General features: G+C 38.8%; 1 long non-coding RNA gene across 1 annotated transcript; it reads left to right on the top strand.

Moving 5' to 3' along the window:
- Positions 1–3,793: 3,793 nt before the first annotated feature.
- Positions 3,794–7,745, top strand: LOC125612841. The gene is made up of 2 exons (XR_007343323.1): positions 3,794–6,249; positions 6,347–7,745. It is a non-coding gene; the product is annotated as an uncharacterized LOC125612841 (long non-coding RNA).
- Positions 7,746–12,061: the final 4,316 nt, after the last annotated feature.

Raw genomic sequence — 12,061 nt, 5'->3', positions numbered from 1 at the left:
GAGGACGCCGGAGGCGGCGGGCGGTGGGAGATGCGGGGCGTGACGAGGCGCGGTGCCCGCAGTCCGGAGCCGAAGGCGACGGAACTCAGCCTGGCCAGGCAGTGACTTATAACGCTGCCCGGGGTTTCCAGGGCAGTCTTCCCAGTCCCAGGCGGATAGAAGATTCGGGATGGGGCTGTGCATGGGGTGGGGGGGACTCTGCCCGTTCTGTGGTTCCTCCCTGAAATGCATGGGCTGCCGGTGCCCGGCTTGCCCACCCCTTTCTAATAGGTACAGACAGGCTGCTCGGACTCCGGTGAAAAAAGGAAACTGGAAAGTACCAGACGCCCGGTGTCTAAATGAATTGGTCTTAGGTTGCATGTTTCCCCTAATTTCTAACAAAATTAATATCTGAAGAGCTTTTACATCACTCTAAATGAGCTGCGGCCGTTCAGGGCATGTGACCTCCTACCCGGCACTGCAGAACATTTTATCCAGAAATCAAGAGCATCTTCTGTTTCCTTGTTACCTGGGGCAAATTAGTAGTCTATCGACCTGCCAGGCACAGGTGTCTTTTTCCTGGGTGTTCAAGTACATTCAAAATTTACTTTGTAGGAATAATAAAAGCTGAAAAATTATGTTTGGAAGATATTGTATTATTCAGTACGAGTTTTTTTTTTAATTTTAAAATATGTTGGTAAAAGCGGACTGTAAATCCCCATGAGTTTTGAAAATTTTGGTTTTGATCTGCTTTCCTTAGTTAAGCCTTTATGAAGGAACAAGAGCCCTTTGAATTTGACTTTTCAAAGCGCAGACAAACCTCATTCTAAAGAACGGTGTACCTTTTCATGAGAGGTGATTCATGAATCCTTACCATTTTTCAGTTAGATTTGGCTAGCTTCACTCCATGGCAGTTGTACCACATCAGCCTCTTGTGGCTAGTTGGCAGAATTCCAGCCAAAATATGGCTAAATTGTTCAGGCTGAAAATGTTTTTGATGTTGAACCCTTTAGGAGAACGAATGAGATTCTGGAGCTACAATTTCTCAAAGTGCATTACAGAATTTTTAGCTGGAGTGGAACAGGTCATGGGGATCTGAGGGACAGACGATAAAACTCTTGAATTGACCCTCCTGGGCTGATAGAAAAAGCAGGGGCTCAGCTGCTTCTTGATTGCTGTGGCTTTGAGGCTCTGTGGTCTGATCCTATTCTCCAGCAGGTTGAGGGTAGCCTCCTGAACCCCTAGGAAACACGATGGTGGATTGTTAGATTCAGCAGCAAGAACATAGCAGAAGCATATGAGGTTTCTGCTCAGGTTCAGAAGCACTTATATAGACAACACATCATATATAATATATAGTATGTAGGATTGTTATGTGTAGTAAACCTGCCCCCTTTTTATATCAGTCCTCGTTGTAGTCCCTTTTACTTTTGGAACAGAGTGAACTAAAGCAAGAACAAGGGGATCTTAGAATGCAGATGAAAAGAAAGGTGTGGAAAATCAGGTTGTGGAGGGAGGGAGTAGAGACAGAAAATTCTGACTTAAATTGAAGTATAAAAATGAGATAAATGTGTGCATGCTAGTATTGATAAACTGAATTAGGGCAGATCTGCTAGTTGTGATTTTGATATTCAGCACAATTCTTTGGTATTGAGATTCCATAAATAGAGCTGGAAGTCAGGCGTGGTTGGTGGATGTCATGTAGTTCCAGGGACTTGGGAGACTTAAGACAGGAAGATTGCAAGTTCAAGGCCAGCCTTAGCAACTTAGTGAGACCCTGTCTCAGAAAAAGATAGGGATGTAGCTCTTTGGTAAATTACCTCTAGGTTCTATTCCCACTACTGGGAAAAAAAAAAAATGCTGAAACAATGTGAGACTGAGATATAAGGGAATACCTGGAATACCAGCCAGCAGGATGAAAGAATTGTTGAAACTCCTTTCAATCATGGGAGGCTAAAGTTGCTGAGACTTTTTTAATTTTTTCCATCCATTTAATTAAAAATACAAATAAGTTTTATTTTCATTTGGTCTATCTGGAATTAACCCTAATTCCAGACCCTGTTATAGTATTACTTATCTTTGTGTAGGTCAGAGCTAGTTTTTTTTTTTTTTTCTTCCCCCTGTGCTCTATCCTGTTGCCTCTGCTCCCATTAACTTCTTCCCATCCTGGATCAAGTGTACCAGATTTCAGATTTCAGAAAGGCAGGTAGGGTCTTTGAGAAGAGACTTCACTGCTAGCACTGGGATAGGACAGAGACTAGTGGAAGTTATTGGGAACACTTGGCTTTTTAGATTTTTAGCTTGAGCGTTAAGAAAAAGAAAGATGTTCTCGCTGGACTTAAAGTGCCATGGATGATGTGGTTGGAAGCAGAGACTCAAAATTCTCTTTGTGTAAGTGTTTATTAATTCATTCACTCTGCAACTATTTGAATGCCTGTCTCTGCCTGGCACTGCATGTGGTGCTTTTTTAACAGCCAAGTTTATGTTGTTCTCCAATCTACCTTGCCCCCCTTTGGCCTGTTAGCATATTGTCTTCGAGTAGCAGGCATCTTTGCCCAGATTTCTTTCCCCTTCAAGATGATCTCCTTGACCTTTTGATCTCTTGTGCTCATTCCTTGCCTCCAAGTTATCCTGTCCTTTTATGATTCTCATATTGTCAGTGGATTTTGTATTTCTGCTTAATATTTTCTGCAACCTTGATTATATGTGGCATTTAAATTCTGTTGCATTTTGAGGTCTGGGTATATTAAGACATGTGACATTTGCTTTTGGTCAAACCTGAAAGGTATGCAGCTATACCCTAAATATAGATTATTAGTAAAGGAATTTCAGGTAATAAACTGCTGCATGCGGAGGGAAATGTAAAATGATCAGCCCTGTCCACAGGACTGTTTTATACCTTCTAACTTTCATAGTTATTTGTTTAAAGGATTTTCATAGTTGGTAAGTTGCAGGAAGACTGTGAGGCATAGGACTGAGTGCATCCCTTTTATCTCCCCTCACTGAACAGTTTTCTTTTCTTTTCTTTCTTTTTTTTTTTTTTGCCTTTGTTTTTTTACTGGCTTCTTTATCTCAAGTGAGGTTACGTTTTATTTTATTTTTTAGAGTACTGGAGAGCAAACCCAGGAGTATTCTACTGCTGAGTAAAAAAGAGCTGAGTAACCTTAGCCCTTTCAGATTTTTTTATTTTTTATTTTGAAACAGGGTCTCACCAAGTTGCAGAGGCAGTCCTCTGGCCTCCGCCTCCCAAGTTATCACCATGTCTGGCCGAAGTCAGTGTACATGCTACAGGCTTTCCCTTTTTGCTTTTCCTTAACAAAACCAAGCAAACATGCCTCAGATAGAATGATATATTTTTCAGTGGATGATTCTACATCACTGGAGACTCTTGTCATCAAAGGTGTTCAAACAAGCAAACAACTTGTTGACCATGCTCTAAGGGATTTGGGCAGCAGAAGATTGGTTGGATTAGAGCAGAGGTTCTCAGATTTTAGTTTTCTTTGAGCTACTGCTTCTTGTTTTGCCAAGTAAAATAATTATTGACAAAACAAAAATTACCAACTATTGCCACTTTTTTTTTTAATGAAAGAAAGTGCATTTTACTGTCTTCCTCAAATATAAGAAAGGGTGTAATATCTGAATAAAGAATAGTCCTTAAGTTGAATACATTTAGTTTTATGAAAACTTGTTGCTTTGTCTTCATTTTGTCACAGATAAGTAAAAAATTAATGGAGGGGCTGGGGTTGTGGCTCAGCAGTAGAGCGCTCTCCCCGCACATGCAAGGCTTTGGGTTCGATCCTCAGCACCGATACCTTTATGTTATTTATGTATAAATAGGGATAAAATACATAAATAAAATAAAGGTATTGTGTCCAACTACAACTAAGAAAAAAATTAAAAAAATAAATTAATTGAAACCTGGTATTTGTAATCCATTGTATCAGATGACTTTAACGTTCTAAGAGTCAGTGATGCTCAATTGGGAACCTCGTTATGAGTTACCCCAATATGCATTTGTTTGTCTTTTATAAAGTATATTGGAGTGTATTTTTCTTTTGTAACAATTAGTCCTAAGAGTATGCTGGGCATTTCTCACAGGTGAATCTCCCCAGTAATAGGCAAAGGTATTTAAGATAGTTAGGAGTAGTAGTAGCCCACAGGATAATAGTGAAAGAAGACTTATAGATATCAACATGTGTTAAAGGAAGTGTTCTCTATAGGCCATGCATTTGGAGATGTATTTAGAAACTTAAAAAGTGGATTCTGAAAATAGGTAGATTCTGAAAATAGATATGTAATGGTCTTAACATTTTCTAATGCTTAGAAATCTACCCCCTCCTCCCAAAGCCCCAAACCTCTTTTTTTTTTTTTTGATTCTATTTTGTAATGCCTAGTAGGCATTTAGTAAATGTTAGTAAGTGTACTTTTGTGAAGGTGCCTGTAAATTTACTCTTGTGTGGTTATTTGGGTTTGCACTGGAGTGTTTATAAAACCATTGAACTTAATATCAGGCAGAAGATTCTTTGACAGTGATACAGAAAAGGAAAATTGGCCTTCAGGTGCTTTTCTAATGTATTCCACAGAATCCTATATGCATTTACTACTGTTTATGATGAAGCAGTGCAGGATTTTTTTTCATATTCATTGAGTCTTTGATGAGGACAGGTTGGGGATATCTCAGAAAGCAAAAGTCCATTTTCCTCATGGTCAATTTTATTTTGAAAGAAAATAATTTATAAATTGGGAAGAAAAGACAAAAATATTCAATAAAACATGAACAAAGGGAATAAAGATGATCATGGTCGAAATTAATAGTAAACAAATATATTGATACTGGTAGAGAGTAATGAGGGGCAGAATGATAGTTCAGATAAGGTCAGGACATCTTTGATGAGGTGATATTTGAGCAGAGTTCAGAAGAGAAGAACAGTATTCCAGGTAGAGGGAACAGAAAGCACAAAGGTGCTCTTGCATTCTTTCCCCACTGAGATAATTGCTTTAGTGAGTGGGTCAGTATACTTTCTGTGTGTTATACACTGGACTTTCTTAAAGTTTGGACTATTGGCATTTGCTAAATGATTCCTTTTCTAGTTCCTTTCAGTGATACTGTCTTGAAAAACAAGCCCTTGCCTTCACTTTTACTTGTTTTTCTCCTTTGGTTTTTAGTTTGCTAACTATGATTTACATACTTTGTCTCGTTTAATCTTAACAATCTTATAGTGTAGTTCTCTCTTTTTTTCTTTTTAAAAAAATTGTTCTAAATAGTTATACATGACAATAGAATACATTTTGACACATCATACAGAAATGGAGTATAACTTCTCATGGGTCTCTTATCATTATATATTTTTCATCTGAGGAAAAAAGAGATTAAGTTACTTTCCCAAGCTTGTAAGTATTGGAAAAACTGGGATTCTAATCTCTTTCTGTTGATAACTTTCTTTCTTCTCATGTGGCTTATCTTCTGTTACTGCTCATGGGCAGCAGTTATTCTTTACAGAAGTAGATATTGGCCAGTTCTTCTTTTCAGTCAGTCACCTATTAATCTCTGTTATGGCTCAATCTGTATCTTAAGTCTAAGTCTCCACTCAAATCTATAATTTGTATTATTTGGAATTTTGAGCTACAGCTTTTTTTTTTTTTTCCAACTGGGAATTGAACCCAGGGGAGCTCTTTCACTGAGCTACATCCCCAAGCCCTTTTTATTTTTATTTTGAGATAGGGTCTAAGTTGTCAAGCCTGACCTTGCATTTCAAATCTTCCTGCCCCAGCCTCCCAAGTTGCTGGGATTACAGGCATGTGCCACTGCACCTGGCTGAAATTTTGAGCTTCTAATCGAGTATCTACTCTTAGCTCAGACCTAAAACTCAGCATCTCTAAAATTGAATTCATGACATTTGTTCTCAAACTTCCCTTTGTAACCTTTCCAGTCATCAGTGGGGCAACCATTCTTCTGGTTGTCAGTACACAAAACATTGGAATAGCCTTTGACTTCCCTCTATTCGGCTTCCAAATTGTAACAGTTCAACTCAGTTCCCACAGGAACTGTAGAGTCTTGGTTTCAAGTGTCTGTTCTGACTGTTGTCATTCTCACAAGTGGATTTCATCCCTTGATACCTGAATTTTGTTAGTCGTCTCCTTGTGAACTCTATTGTCTCCTCTCCTTTCTAATACTGTTTTAACTTCCAACATTTTAGATTCATGCAAAATGACTTATCAAAAACAGAGTCATATCCCTTCGTCATTTCTACCTTGTCTTATATATCTGGGGTCATTAAGTACTTTAACCTCCTAGACCAAACTAACGTGGAATGTAATATGAAAGTCATATCCCTTCATCATTTCTACCTTGTCTTATATATCTGAGGTCATTAAGTACTTTAACCTCCTAGACCAAACTCTGCCTTATCTTAATCCAGAATTCTCTGTACTCTTCCTATTGTTGCCATCCTCCTGTTCCCAGTAAAAATGACTTGGAGTTCCTTCAAGGCCCATTTGGAGGCCCACTCTTATTTACTCCAGCTCTTTCCAGCTCATAGTTGCATTCCTATAACATTTCTAATCAGTAGTCCGCAATCTCTCAACTGTGTACTGATGCGGGCCATTCCTTGGTGTTTTCGGATATGCCTACCTAGACAGATGGAAACTTAAGGTCCTGATTCAACTTCCCTTAAATCTCTCACCCTGTTTAGTACAAGTTATGTAGTGGATGTCTATGCAGCACTTAACATTTGATTTATTAACAGCACCAGTCATTTTGAGTATTACTAAAAACTTTGATTGAATGTTGCAATTTAAGTTGAGGAAGGCCAGTAACAATCAATAAAAACATATCTTCATATTTAGTTTATCTTCTAACCTTAACATTTTTCCTCTGAACTTCATGTTTATATCATATGGTGTTTAATGCTTATAGAGCTTCCTGAGATAAGTAGGTAAGGTGTTGTTATCTTTGACTTTCATATTACATTCCACATTAGACATATTTGTTGGCTAAGTTTTTAGGAGTAAACAGTCTTAAGCTCAGAGAGGTTAAGGGTCATTTGTTTAGTATTTGGCATAGACAGGGCGACACATTGGGTCATTCACCTGTTTCCAGTCCTCTTCTTCGTTCAATTGCTAGAAACTTTAGCCCATCAACTGAATTGCCAGGCAGGTCATATTGCTGCCCCTTCTTGCCAACAAACTGAGGGCAATACTAAGAAAAGTGGGAAAAGAGAGGTTGAAAATATGAGTGATAGAAGACCCGGACATATTTGAAATGGATCATCATTCCCCCTTTCCCAATTTAGAATTTCACAAATATCCTACTCTGCCAGTGCTTTGTTAATTGTTTATAAAATATTCTTTAAAAGATTGACCTTGCATAAGATATGCTTTTACCCCGTCCCCTTCCTGGTTAATAGTCACTGTCAGGGACAAAAAGTGCCTGATTGTGCTGTTGGGAGGGAAAGAGGGAGAGAGCTGAGTTGAACTGAAGCAGAGCTTTTTACAGCGCTATTGTTCTACTATCAGAGAGCAATTATACTCCAACTTCCATCAACCTCTCCACCTCAGACATCCAGCCTCCTCCTCCTGCCAGTGCTTCCCCACACACTGAACATAAAGCCATACTGCTAACTCCAGGAGGGACAGGAGGGGAGGTGTGCTTTCCCTCTGTCCTCCAGGAGGCTCAGGGCTGGTTTTTTTTTTTTTTTTTTAACCGCTGAGCCATTTTAATAAAATGAGGCATTTCTAGCTTTTTTAGATTTTTTTTCCAGCTGTGGGAATCATAAATATATCTTTTAGCAACATATGTATTATAACTAATGTCTTCAGTGGTATTATTATAATATTATCTGTGAGGTATTCTGTGACTTGATGGAGAATAGGAAGTTTTTCTTATAAGATGCTTCATATTCAGTTCAGAGGGTTAAAATTCAAGTTTTTTTCTCCTTTGCTGTGCTGGGAACTGAACTCAGGGTCTCATGAATGCTAATAAGTACGTGCTCTATCTCAGAGCTATATCCCCAGCGTAATCCAAGTTCTGTGTCTATAAGGCAGACAACAGCAATTTTTTAAAGCCATATTTATTTTGTAATAGGTTCTCAAGTTTGTGGATTATAGTTTGTCTACTGGCTTTTTGCCTAATAAAAAAAAGGTTTAAGTTTCATATGCTTGAAAAAATTTTGCAGAGTGTCTCTTTTGCCTTTATGTGATTGCAAAAACTGAAGCCACAACCCAGCACAAACCAAAACATGGGCTTTCCAATGAAGAAAGCCCTCTACTTTCACAGCCTTTAAGTAATGTGTGGTTATTTGATTGAGGAGAAGGATGTAAGAGCATTTTGTTGGGAAACCATAGAATGACATAGCAAATACTAGTTATGATATTAGATATGGCTGAATCTGTACGTCTCATATCCTATACTTACGTGTGGGAGCAATGTTAATAAGATACCAGTTTCTTAATGCAAGTTGAGCTGGGAAGACAACAGAGAAAATAGGAGAAATATTACAAAGTAATCGGGAAACTTCAAAGCAGTACAGCATGGATGGTGACTTTGAAAACAACAGCTGCTGACGTGAACTTGGCAGAAATTTGTGAGTAATGGTGGGTGACTCATTGCAAGCAGGGGAGTCTTGCAGCTTTTGAGGTGAACAGGCAGAGGGGAGAACAGAGATGGCGGCTACCCAGGGGCCAAGTATTTATGTCCTGAATGTGAAAATGTCTTTGGTCCCCTGTTAAATTTTACAGCTGTGTCATTCTCATGAATTGTAGCATTGTTTCCACCAGAAAACCCTAAAAAACATAAACAGCTCATATTTTCAAAAGTGCTACATCTCAATCTGGGATGATTGTCCTGGGGTGGGAGGTAAGTGGGTGGTAGAGCATATTACATCACCTATTTTTGGGGGATTGTTGTTTTTAAAAATAATACATAGCTGCCTTTTGCTCCTACCCCTGGAGATGCCATCATTCTGATATACCCAGTCCTAAAAAGGACTTGCCTGACCCTTTTTTGTGAGGGCTGTGTGTAGTTTGAAGGAATTGCTTGGGCTAGTCACATCTGTCTGTTCTCTATTGAAAATCATGGTTCCAAAGCAAATAAAAAATATCTAAAGAAATTATCTCTTCGAAGGTGTCCTCAAAATTGTTGTAGTAGATTTAAACTATTGCCTGGTTATGAAATCTTGACTCTCTGAGGAAAAGAAGCCTGCTGGAGTATTTTCTTCCTCTCTGAGAACTTAGCTATTGCCAGTAGTGTGTTTTTAGGCAATGACCAAGTCATCTCATCTGAGAAGCCAGCCTTGCCCACAGCTGAGAATTTGTGGAAGTTAGCCATTTAAGAAGGGTTTTAGGATTATCTCTTAAGAGCATAGCAATACACCAAAATCCAAATCCTTGGAAACCTCAACTTTTTAAGAATGTTTTGATAACAACAGGCCGTTGGGGGGCTGGGGTTGTAGCTTAGTGGTTCAGCGCTTGCCTCTCATGCATGAGGCACTGGGTTTGGTCCTCAGCACCACATAAAATAAATAAATAAAACAAAGATATTAAAAACAAAAAAACAACAGGCCGTTGGATAATTGCAAGACTAGCTCTGGAGTGCAGAGTTGGGGAAAGACCAAGTTGGGTGAAAGAACCTTGAAAAAGCATCTCTTTTTGATATTTTTAAAGAGGGTGAGTCTCAGAATGAGAAGGCTTTCTGGAAGGGATAAAGCTTATTCCCTTTTTTATCAGAAGGGAAGAAAGGAAAAGGTGTAACTCTGGGCTTGCGTGGTATAACTTAAAGGGTAAACCTTTACCTCCCACTTAGCTCGTGTTCCTAGTATCTGTACATTTTTCACATGTATAGTTTTAGACTTGATGTGTCATTTTCTGTTACTCAGTTCTGCTTCTGAATGAGAGATCATCTAACACAAAGCCACATAAGAAATGGAAAATTATGGAAAGGGCATCAGTGTTGAAAATAGACCTTTGCAGTAGGGGTGCTGTGTTTGTAAGTGGCTGTTAGTATAGAGAACACTTAAAAAAGAAAATTCAGTGTAATTTCGTACTTATTCTTTTAAGCATTTGAGAAAGTCTTTGCAGAGTTTCTGGAGCACATCAAAAAAGTGGGAGCTGAGAATAGCTTTTCAGACAACACTAATATAGGTATTGATTGTTGTGTGGCAGCTACTTTAAAAGTTAATTCTATAATGCCAGGAGTTTAAATTTCTAATTTGTTAAGCAAATATAAAACACGTGACTCTTAATAACAACTTTTTTTTTTTGAGGGCAGAATTATTTATTATTTTTGCTTCCACTCTTGAGCATTGGAAACTCCTCTATAACAGTTTTTTGCTAATTTTCAGTATATTTTCCCTTTATTGCAAGCTCTTAATTATTAAACTAGAAGCAGATATAATTATCTTGTTATAAATGGAGGTATTCAGTGCTTTATGGTCAGAAAGTTTATATGGGTTTCTTATATCTACACAAATTTCCCTTTTACCTGGTTTCCTACTGTTTTTTTTTTAAACAGTGAAAATGAGTATCTGCTTTACATCTTATAAAGTATCTCCCCAGTCTCTTCTCCAAATGTGAATATTCCTTTATTTTTGGCTTCTAGATTTACCCTTCCTAAGGCCTTAACCCATCCTCCACCTTCTTCCCCAACTCTCAGAGGCTGTAGTTGGTAGAGTACACCTCATTCTCCCATTCCAGCTGTGAACGAGCATTGCTTCTGAGGTGGTGGCCTGTGCTAATTAATTTTTAGATTGCTTTAAAAACTCTCAAGTGGTGAGGAAGTAGAATTGATGTCTACTTCTAGTAGGCAAGCCCTCACAAAATCAAGTACCTCAACTAGTGCTAATTTGTATGGGGGAGTGAGCAAGGATAATTTATATGGTTAATTTCAGAGACCATCTTAATATTGAATGCCTCATTTTCTTGGCTTCATACATCATCCATGTAATCAGTGATTCCAAACTTTCCATCTCTAGCTAGATTTTTCTCTCCAACTCTAGACTCCAATCTTTATCTGTTGACTTGATATCTTCACTTGTATGTCAGATGTCTTAATACCAACATGTATAAAAACTGAGCTATTGTATCTTCCTACTCCAAATCTGTAGCCTTCCCCATCTCAATTAATGGAAATTCAATTCTTCCACTTGCTAAGGCCAAAAAAATTGGGATCATTCTTTGACATACATATTTATTCTGTCAACGAATGTTTTTTGGCTGTATCTTGAAAATATTCAAAACCTAGCCACTTCTCATCACCTATTGGTACTACCCTGCTCTGAGCCACTGTTATTGCTTACGCATTACTGCAACACCCTCCTATATTCTTTCCCCCTTTTCATCTTTGACCCATATAGAGTATCCTCAACCAGTGGTAAAGTGATCTTTTGAAAACATAAGTTGGATTGTGTCATTCCTTTGCAGTGCCTCCCTGTTCCACTCAAGGTAAAAGCTGAAGAAGTTAAAATGTCCCACAGCTGCATCTGCCTCTCCGCAGCCCCAGCCCTTTGCTCCAGCCACCTGGGCCTCAGAGTTCCTAGAGTATGCAGGACACATACTGACTTTTATTCCTTCCTTCTGGACTTTCTTTCACCTCCTAGTTTCTTGTTCAATGTCAGTTCTCATTTTGGCATTGTCTGATCACTGTATTTCATACTGAGAGTTATACCCTCCACTATACCCTCCATACTATGCTTCTCATTCTATTTTCCTTGCCCTACTTTTCCCAATAGCACTAATTTTCCAACATGCCTTCTACTTTACTGATTGGTCTTGCTTGTTGTCTTCTCCATCCCACAGCTAGTCGTCAGGGACAGTGAGGACAAGGGTCTTTGTTTTATTCATTGATGCATCCCAAGTGCCTTAAAAGCAGTGCTTGGTAGATGGTTGGCACTAAACAAATTTGAATGAATTAAGAACCACAATACAGTATTAAAAAAAAAGGGACACAGCCTAAACCTGTGGCGGGAGTTGGAGGTTCTGCAGCGAACATACCAGGTGTATGGTGGCTGATGAAGAGTCTGGTTAAGGAAGTCAGGACCTGAAATTGCCCGCCCGCTGCCCGCGTGACTGAGCGGCTGGAGACCGCCCG

The sequence above is a fragment of the Marmota marmota genome, unplaced genomic scaffold (assembly GCF_001458135.2).
Source record: "Marmota marmota marmota unplaced genomic scaffold, marMar, whole genome shotgun sequence".
NCBI classification, from domain to species: Eukaryota; Metazoa; Chordata; class Mammalia; order Rodentia; family Sciuridae; genus Marmota; species Marmota marmota.
Note: the sequence above shows the minus strand (reverse complement) of the source record. Positions and strands in the feature narration are given on the sequence as shown.